We start from the raw sequence: 10,149 nt of genomic DNA on the forward strand, positions 1-10,149 counted from the left end.
CTGCTGTACCTCGAGTATTAATGCAATTACTATTGTTCTTCTATTCAATTCCGCTTGTTCTTGTTCTAAGATATCACTTGTTCTTCAACTTTATGAATGTGATGATCTGTGACACTCATCATCATTCTCACCCATGAACAAAGTGACTGACAACCACTCTTGTTCTACAAGCAACTAAGGCCATAGTGAATGTCTCTTGGATTCCTGATTGCACGATCCATGGTTGATCGCCTGACAACCGAGTGCTCGCCTGACAAACGAGCCAACCATTCCGTGAGATCAGAGTCTTCGTGGTATAGGCGAGAACTGATGGCGGCATTCAAGAGAATCCGGAAGGTCTAACCTTGTCTGTGGTATTCTGAGTAGGATTCAATGACTGAATGACTGTGACGTGCTTCAAACTCCTGAGGGCGGGGCGTTAGTGACAGACGCAAAAGAATCACTGGATTCTATTCCGGCCTGATTGAGAACCGACAGATGAATTCTGCTATGCTGTGACAGAGCATATGCAATCGCTTTCACTGAGAGGATGGGAGGTAGCCACTGACAACGGTGAAACCCTTGCTTAAGCTTGCCATGGAAAGGAGTAAGAAGGATTGGATGAAGACAGTAGGAAAGCAGAGAGACGGAAGGGAAGGCATCTTCATACGCTTATCTGAAGTTCCTACCAATGAATTACATAAGTATCTCTATCTTTACCTTTGTGTTATTTTCGTTCATCACCATATACATTTGAGTTTGCCTGACTAAGATTTACAAGATGACCATAGCTTGCTTCAATACTAACAATCTCCGTGGGATCGACCCTTACTCACGTAAGGTTTATTACTTGGACGACCCAGTGCACTTGCTGGTTAGTTGTGCGAAGTTGTGTAATGCCATGGTATTGAGCTACCAAGTTTTTGGAGCCATTATCGGGGATTATGAGAGTTGTGAAAAAGTATTGTTCACAATTTCGCGCACCAAGTTTTTGGCGCCGTTGCCGGGGATTGTTCAAGTTTTGAGCAAGCTTTTGGTAACATCAGTGCCAAGATCCGGCAACAACACCAAGTTTTTGGCGTTATTGCCAGGGATTGTTCAGGCTGGACAACTGACGGTTCATCTTGTTGCTTATATTAGGTATTTATTTTTTTTTCGAAATTCTTGAAGATGAATTCTAGAGTTTCATGGTGATTTGTTGAAATCTGGCTGGCTGAGAAGCCATGTCTAATTTCATTGGACCGAGGTTTCAACTTATCATCACAAGAGCTTGTTGATTTCTTATCAATCTTGCTTTTGGAGCAGTGATCTGCTAAGGCTTGGCTGGCTTTTGGCCATGTCTAGTGTTTTGGACCGAAGCTTTCTCTGAAAGCTTGGCTGGCTGTGAAGCCATGTCTAATTCCTGGACCGGAGTCTTAGACTAACATTGCACTGATTCCTGGAATTCTCATTAAGAATTTTGATATCTTTTTCCATTTAATTTTTGAAAAACACAAAAAAATTTTACAAAATCATAAAAACCAAAAATATTGTTGTTTCTTATTGAGACACTAGTCTCATCATAAGTTTGGTGTCAATTGCATGTATTCATTCATGTATCTTAGTGATCTTCAAGATGTTCTTGATGATTTACTTGCTCTGATCTTTGAATTCAATTGACTTGATTGTTTTGTGTGTCTCATATGCATTTTCATTTTGTTAGTGTCAGTAGTATACAAACTGCTAAGTTTGGTGTCTTGCATGCATTATTATTTGATTCTTGTTGCATTTTGATTTTTCCTATTATCAAAAATCCAAAAAAATATTTTTAATTTGTGTCTTTTCAAGTCAATAATACAGAGAATTGAAGATTCAGAACATACAGCAGAGGAATTGCACAGAAAAAGCTGGGCGTTCAAAACGCCCAGTGAAGAAGGACAGACTGGCGTTTAAACGCCAGCCAGGGTACCTGGTTGGGCGTTTAACGCCCAAAAGGGTAGCATTTTGGGCGTTAAACGCCAGAATGTGCACCATTCTGGGCGTTTAACGCCAGGATGGCTAAAGGGGGAAGATTTTGTTTTCAAATCAATTTTTTTTAAGTTTTCAACGTCTTTTCAAAATCAAATCTTTTTCAAATCAATTTTTCAATCAAATCTTTTTCAAAATTAACTTCTTTCCTTTTTCAAGGATACTTACTATCAATTAATGATTTGATTCAACATTTCAAGTATGTTACCTTTTCTGTTGAGAAAGGTTTAATGATTGAATCATATCTTTTCTTGTTAGTCAAGTTTTTAATTTTCAAATCAAATCTTTTTAAAATGTTTTCAAATCATATCTTTTAAAATTGTTTTCAAATCATATCTTCTTAACCACATCTTCTTCAAAATAGTTTTCAATCAAATCTTTCTGATTTCTAATTTCAAAATCTTTTTCAAAAATCATTTGATTTCTTTTCCCTTTTCATTTTCGAAAATTAAGTAATGTTTTTCAAAAATGTTTTCAAAATTTTTCACTTAATTTTCGAAAATTAGTTCCCTCCTTCTCACATCCTTCTATTTATGGACTAACACTACCCCTTAATGCAAAATTCGAACTCCATTTCCTTTGTTAAGTTCGAATTTTCCACTTCTGTCTTCTACTCTTCTTTTCCTCTGACACCTAAAGGAATCTCTATACTGTGACATAGAGGATTCCACATTTTCTTGTTCCCTTCTCTTTCTTATGAGCAGGAGCAAAGATAAAGGCATTCTTGTTGAGGCTGATCCTGAACCTGAAAGGACCTTGAAGAGAAAGCTAAGAGAAGCCAAAGCACAACTCTCTTTAGAGCACCTGAACGAACTCTTCAAAGAAGAAGAACAAATGGCAGCCGAAAACAACAACAATGCCAACAATGCAAGGAAGGTGCTGGGTGACTTTACTGCACCTACTCCCGACTTCTATGGGAGAAGCATCTCTATCCCTGCCATTGGAGCAAACAATTTTGAGCTTAAGTCTCAATTAGTTTCTCTAATGCAACAGAATTGCAAGTTCCATGGACTTCCATTGGAAGATCCTCATCAGTTCTTAGCTGAGTTCTTGCAAATCTGTGACACTGTCAAGACTAATGGGGTTGACCCTGAGGTCTACAGACTAATGCTATTCCCTTTTGCTGTAAGAGACAGAGCTAGGACATGGTTGGACTCTCAACCTAAAGAAACCCTGGACTCTTGGGAAAAGCTAGTCAATGCCTTCTTGGCAAAGTTCTTTCCACCTCAAAAATTGAGTAAGCTTAGAGTGGAAGTCCAAACCTTCAGACAGAAGGAAGGAGAATCCCTCTATGAAGCTTGGGAAAGATACAAACAATTGATCAGAAAGTGTCCCACTGACATGCTTTCTGAATGGAGCATCATAGGTATTTTCTATGATGGTCTCTCTGAACTGTCCAAGATGTCCTTGGATAGCTCTTCTGGAGGATCTCTTCATCTGAAGAAGACGCCTACTGAAGCTCAAGAACTGATTGAAATGGTTGCAAATAACCAATTCATGTATACTTCTGAAAGAAATCCTGTGAGCAATGGGACTAGTCAGAAGAAAGGAGTTCTTGAGATTGACACTCTGAATGCCATTTTGGCTCAGAACAAAATATTGACTCAACAAGTCAATATGATTTTTCAAAGTCTGTCTGGAATGCAGAATGCACCAAGCAGTACTAAGGAAGCTTCATCTGAGGAAGAAGCTTATGATCCTGAGAACCCTTCAATAGAAGAGGTGAATTACATGGGAGAACCCTATGGAAACACCTACAATCCTTCATGGAGGAATCATCCAAATCTTTCATGGAAGGATCAACAGAGACCTCAACAAGGTTTCAATAATAATAATGGTGGAAGAAACAGGTTTAGCAATAGCAAGCCTTTTCCATCATCATCTCAGCAACAGACAGAGAGTTCTAAGCAGAATACCTCTGACTTAGCAACTATGGTCTTTGATCTGATCAAAACCACTCAAAGTTTCATGACTGAAACAAGGTCCTCCATCAGAAATTTGGAAGGACAAGTGGGTCAGCTGAGCAAGAAAATTACTGAACTCCCTCCAAGTACTCTTCCAAGCAATACAGAAGAAAATCCAAAAGGAGAGTGCAAGGCCATCAACATGGCCGAATTCTGGGAGGAAGAAGAGGCAGTGAACGCCACTGAGGAAGACCTCACTGGACGTCCACTGACCTCTAATGAGTTCCCCAATGAAGAACCATGGGAATCTGAGGCTCAAAATGAGACCATAGAGATTCCATTGGACTTACTTCTGCCATTCATGAGCTCTGATGAGTATTCTTCCTCTGAAGAGGATGAGTATGTCACTGAGGAGCAAGTTGCTAAATACCTTGGAGCAATCATGAAGCTAAATGACAAGTTATTTGGAAATGAGACTTGGGAGGATGAATCCCCTTTGCTCACCAAAGAACTGAATGACTTGTCCAGGCAGAAACTACCTCAAAAGAGGCAGGATCCTGGGAAGTTTTCTATACCTTGTACCATAGGCACCATGACCTTCAAGAAGGCCTTGTGTGACTTAGGGTCAAGTGTAAACCTCATGCCCCTCTCTGTAATGGAGAAGTTAGGGATCTTTGAGGTGCAAGCTGCAAAAATCTCACTAGAGATGGCAGACAACTCAAGAAAACAAGCCTATGGACTTGTAGAGGATGTTCTGGTAAAAGTTGAAGACCATTACATCCCTACTGACTTCATAGTCCTAGAGACTGGGAAGTGCATGGATGAATCCATCATCCTTGGCAGACCCTTCCTAGCCACAGCAAGGGCTGTGATTGATGTTGATAGAGGAGAGTTGATCATTCAAGTGAATGAAGAATCCTTGGTGTTTAAGGCCCAAGGATATCCCTCTGTCATCATGGAGAGGAAGCATGAAGAGCTTCTCTCAAAACAGAGCCAAACTGAGCCCCCACAGTCAAACTCTAAGTTTGGTGTTGGGAGGCCACAACCAAACTCTAAGTTTGGTGTTGAACCCCCACATTCAAACTCTAAGTTTGGTGTTGGGAGGTTCCAACACGGTTCTGAGTATTTCTGAGGCTCCATGAGAAGCCCTCTGTCAAGCTAATGACATTAAAGAAGCGCTTGTTGGGAGGCAACCCAATGTTTTATACTTAATTATTTTCTTTTGTTATTTTATCTTTTTTGTAGGTTGATGATCATAAGAAGTCACAAAAACAATGAAAAAAAGCAAAAACAGAATGAAAAACAGGAAGAAAAATAGCACACCCTGGAGGAAGATGCTGCTGGCGTTCAAACGCCAGTAAGCCTAGCAGTTGGGCGTTTAACGCCCAGTCTGGCACCATTCTGGGCGTTTAACGCCAGAAAGGGGCACCAGACTGGCGTTAAACGCCAGAAAAGAGCAAGAACCTGGCGTTGAACGCCAGGAATGGGCACCAGCCCGGCGTTTAACGCCAGAAATGGCTCAAAACGTGAATTTTGATGCCATTTGGTGCAGGGATGACTTTTCCTTGACACCACAGGATCTGTGGACCCCATAGGATCCCCACCTACCCCACCATCACTCTCTCTCTTCTTCCCCCATTCACCAATCACCTCAACACCTCTTCCCCAAAAACCCTTCACCTATCAAATCCCATCTTTCTCTTCACCACTCACATCCATCCTTCATAAATCCCCACCAACCTCACCCTTCAAATTCAAACCACTTTCCCTCCCAAACCCACCCATAATGGCCGAACCTTTACCCCCCTCTCTCCTATATATACCCTTCTTCAACCCTTCATTTTCACACAACCTAAACACCACTTCTCCCCCTCTTTGGCCGAACACACCACCATCTCCCTCTTCCTCATTTCTTCTTCTTCTACTATCTTCTTTCTTCTTTTGCTCGAGGACGAGCAAACATTTTAAGTTTGGTGTGGTAAAAGCGTTGCTTTTTTCATTTTTCCATAACCATTATGGCATCCAAGGCCGGAGAAACCTCTAGAAAGAGGAAAGGGAAGGCAAAAGCTTCCACCTCCGAGTCATGGGAGATGGATAGATTCCTCTCAAGGGTGCATCAAGACCACTTCTATGAAGTTGTGGCCTTGAAGAAGGTGATCCCCGAGGTCCCTTTTTCACTCAAAAAGGGTGAATATCCGGAGATCCGACATGAGATCCGAAGAAGACGTTGGGAAGTTCTTACCAACCCCATTCAACAAGTCGGAATCTTGATGGTTCAAGAGTTCTATGCCAATGCATGGATCACCAAGAACCATGACCAAAGTGTGAACCCGAATCCGAAGAATTATCTTACTATGGTTCGGGGGAAATACTTGGATTTTAGTCCGGAAAGTGTGAGAGTGGCGTTCAACTTGCCTATGATGCAAGGAGATGAACATCCTTACACTAGAAGGGTCAACTTTGATCAAAGGTTGGACCAAGTCCTCACGATCATATGTGAAGAGGGCGCACAATGGAAGCAAGATTCAAGGGGAAAGCCGGTCCAATTGAGAAGGCATGACCTCAAGCCCGTGGCTAGAGGATGGTTAGAGTTCATACAACGCTCAATCATTCCCACTAGCAACCGGTCCGAAGTTACCATAGATCGGGCTATCATGATCCATAGCATCATGATTGGAGAAGAAATAGAGGTTCATGAGGTTATAGCCCAAGAACTCTATAAGGTGGCGGACAAGACCTCCACCTTGGCAAGGTTAGCCTTTCCTCATCTCATTTGTCACCTCTGTTATTCAGTTGGAGTTGACATAGATGGAGACATTCCCATTGATGAGGACAAACCCATCACCAAGAAAAGGATGGAGTACACAAGAGACCCCACTCATCATGAGATCCCTGAGATTCCTCAAGGGATGCACTTTCCTCCACAAGACTATTGGGAGCAACTAAATACCTCCCTAGGAGAGTTGAGTTCCAACATGGGACAACTAAGGGTGGAGCATCAAGAACACTCCATCATCCTTCATGAAATTAGAGAAGATCAAAGAATCATGAGGGAGGAGCAACAAAGACAAGGAAGAGACATTGAGGAGCTCAAGCACTCCATAGGATCTTCAAGAGCAAGAAAGAGCCGCCATCACTAAGGTGGACCCGTTCTTTGATTTCCTTGTTATTTGTTCTTCTGTTTTTCGAATTTTTAGTGCTTATGTTTATCCATGTTTGTGTCTTGTGATCATTAGTGTCTTAGTGTCTATGCCTTAAAGTTATGAATGTCCTATGAATCCATCACCTTTCTTAAATAAAAATGTGCTTAATTGATAAAAGAAAGAATTGCATGAATTTTAAATTTTATAACAGTTAATTATTTTGATGTGGTGGCAATATTTTTGTTCTCTAAATGTATGCTTAAACAGTGCATATGTATCTTGAATTTGTGGTTCATGAATGATTGGCTCTTGAAAGAATGATGAAAAAGGAGACATGTTACTGAGGATCTGAAAAATCATAAAAATGATTCTTGAAGCAAGAAAAAGCTATGAAAAAAAAAAGAGAAGAAAACGAAAAAAAATAGAAATAAGAGTTGTGATCCAAGGCAAATAAGAGTGTGCTTAAGAACCCTGGACACCTCTAATTGGGGACTTTAGCAAAGCTGAGTCACAATCTAAAAAGGTTCACCCAATTATGTGTCTGTGGCATGTATGTATCCGGTGGTAATACTGGAAGACAGAGTGCTTTGGGCCACAGCCAAGACTCAATAAGTAGCTTTGTTCAAAGAATCATCATACTTTACTAGGAGAATCATTAACACTATCTGGACTCTGAGTTCCTAAAGAAGCCAACCATTCTGAATTTCAAAGAATAGAGTGAGATGCCAAAACTATTCAGAGGCAAAAGTAAAAGCCCCGCTCATCTAATTAATACTGATCTTCACAGATGTTTTTGGAATTCATTGCATATTCTCTTCTTTTTTGATTTTCAGTTGCTTGGGGACAAGCAACAATTTAAGTTTGGTGTTGTGATGAGCGGATAATTTGTATACTTTTTGGCATTGTTTTTAGTATGTTTTTGATATGATCTAGTTAGTTTTTAGTATATTTTTATTAGTTTTTAGTTAAAATTCACTTTTCTGGACTTTACTATGAGTTTGTGTGTTTTTCTGTGATTTCAGGTATTTTCTGGCTGAAATTGAGGGACCTGAGCAAAAATCTGATTCAGAGGCCAAAAAGGACTGCAGATGCTGTTGGATTCTGACCTCCCTGCACTCGAAGTGGATTTTCTGGAGCTACAGAAGCCCAATTGGCGCGCTCTCAACGGCGTTGGAAAGTAGACATCCTGGGCTTTCCAGCAATATATGATAGTCCATACTTTGCCCAAGATTTGATGGCCCAAACCGGCGTTCAAAGTCACCTCAAGAAATCCCAGCGTTAAACGCTGGAACTGGCACCCAAATGGGAGTTAAACGCCCAAACTGGCATGAAAGCTGGCGTTTAACTCCAAGAAGAGTCTCTGCACGAAAAATGCTTCAATGCTCTGCCCAAGCACACACCAAGTGGGCCCGGAAGTGGATTTTTATGTCATTTACTCATTTCTGTACACCTTAGGCTACTAGTTCTTATAAGTAGGACCTTTTGCTATTGTATTAAGGAGACTTTGGTAGCTATCTTCATTTTTATGCTATCTTAGATCATTGGGAGGCTGGCCATTCGGCCATGCCTAGACCTTATGCTTATGTATTTTCAACGGTGGAGTTTCTACACACCATAGATTAAGGTGTGGAGCTCTGCTGTACCTCGAGTATTAATGCAATTACTATTGTTCTTCTATTCAATTCCGCTTGTTCTTGTTCTAAGATATCACTTGTTCTTCAACTTTATGAATGTGATGATCTGTGACACTCATCATCATTCTCACCCATGAACAAAGTGACTGACAACCACTCTTGTTCTACAAGCAACTAAGGCCATAGTGAATGTCTCTTGGATTCCTGATTGCACGATGCATGGTTGATCGCCTGACAACCGAGTGCTCGCCTGACAAACGAGCCAAGCATTCCGTGAGATCAGAGTCTTCGTGGTATAGGCGAGAACTGATGGCGGCATTCAAGAGAATCCGGAAGGTCTAACCTTGTCTGTGGTATTCTGAGTAGGATTCAATGACTGAATGACTGTGACGTGCTTCAAACTCCTGAGGGCGGGGCGTTAGTGACAGACGCAAAAGAATCACTGGATTCTATTCCGGCCTGATTGAGAACCGACAGATGAATTCCGCTATGCTGTGACAGAGCATATGCAATCACTTTCACAGAGAGGATGGGAGGTAGCCACTGACAACGGTGAAACCCTTGCTTAAGCTTGCCATGGAAAGGAGTAAGAAGGATTGGATGAAGACAGTAGGAAAGCAGAGAGACGGAAGGGAAGGCATCTTCATACGCTTATCTGAAGTTCCTACCATTGAATTACATAAGTATCTCTATCTTTACCTTTGTGTTATTTTCGTTCATCACCATATACATTTGAGTTTGCCTGACTAAGATTTACAAGATGACCATAGCTTGCTTCAATACTAACAATCTCCGTGGGATCGACCCTTACTCACGTAAGGTTTATTACTTGGATGACCCAGTGCACTTGCTGGTTAGTTGTGCGAAGTTGTGTAATGCCATGGTATTGAGCTACCAAGTTTTTGGAGCCATTATCGGGGATTATGAGAGTTGTGAAAAAGTATTGTTCACAATTTCGCGCACCAATGGGGCATTGACTTCATGGGCCCTTTTCCTCCCTCATATTCTTTCAAATACATACTTGTAGCAATGGAGTATGTCTCAAAGTGGGTGGAAGCTATAGCCATGACCACGTGTAATGCTCAAGTTGTCCTTCGATTACTAAAGAAGCACATATTCACTAGGTATGGAGTACCTAAGGGTCTGGTTAGTGATGGTGGCAGCCATTTTTGTAACAAACAGATGGAGAAACTACTCCACAAATATGGGGTGATGTATAAAGTAGCCACACCATATCACTCACAGACAAATGGCCAAGCAGAGCTTGCAAATACGAAGTTGAAGAGGATTTTGGAGAAGACTGTGGGAGCAACCAGGAAAGATTGGGCCAGAAAACTAGAAGGTGCACTTTGGACATACAGGACAACATTCAAAAATTCCTATTGGAAAGTCCCCTTTTCAGCTGTTATATGACAAATCTTGTCATCTCCCTGTAGAGCTTGAACATAAATCTTTTTGGGCCACTAAACTCCTGAACCTTGA

The sequence above is a fragment of the Arachis hypogaea genome, chromosome 4 (assembly GCF_003086295.3).
Source record: "Arachis hypogaea cultivar Tifrunner chromosome 4, arahy.Tifrunner.gnm2.J5K5, whole genome shotgun sequence".
In the NCBI taxonomy this organism is placed as follows: Eukaryota; Viridiplantae; Streptophyta; class Magnoliopsida; order Fabales; family Fabaceae; genus Arachis; species Arachis hypogaea.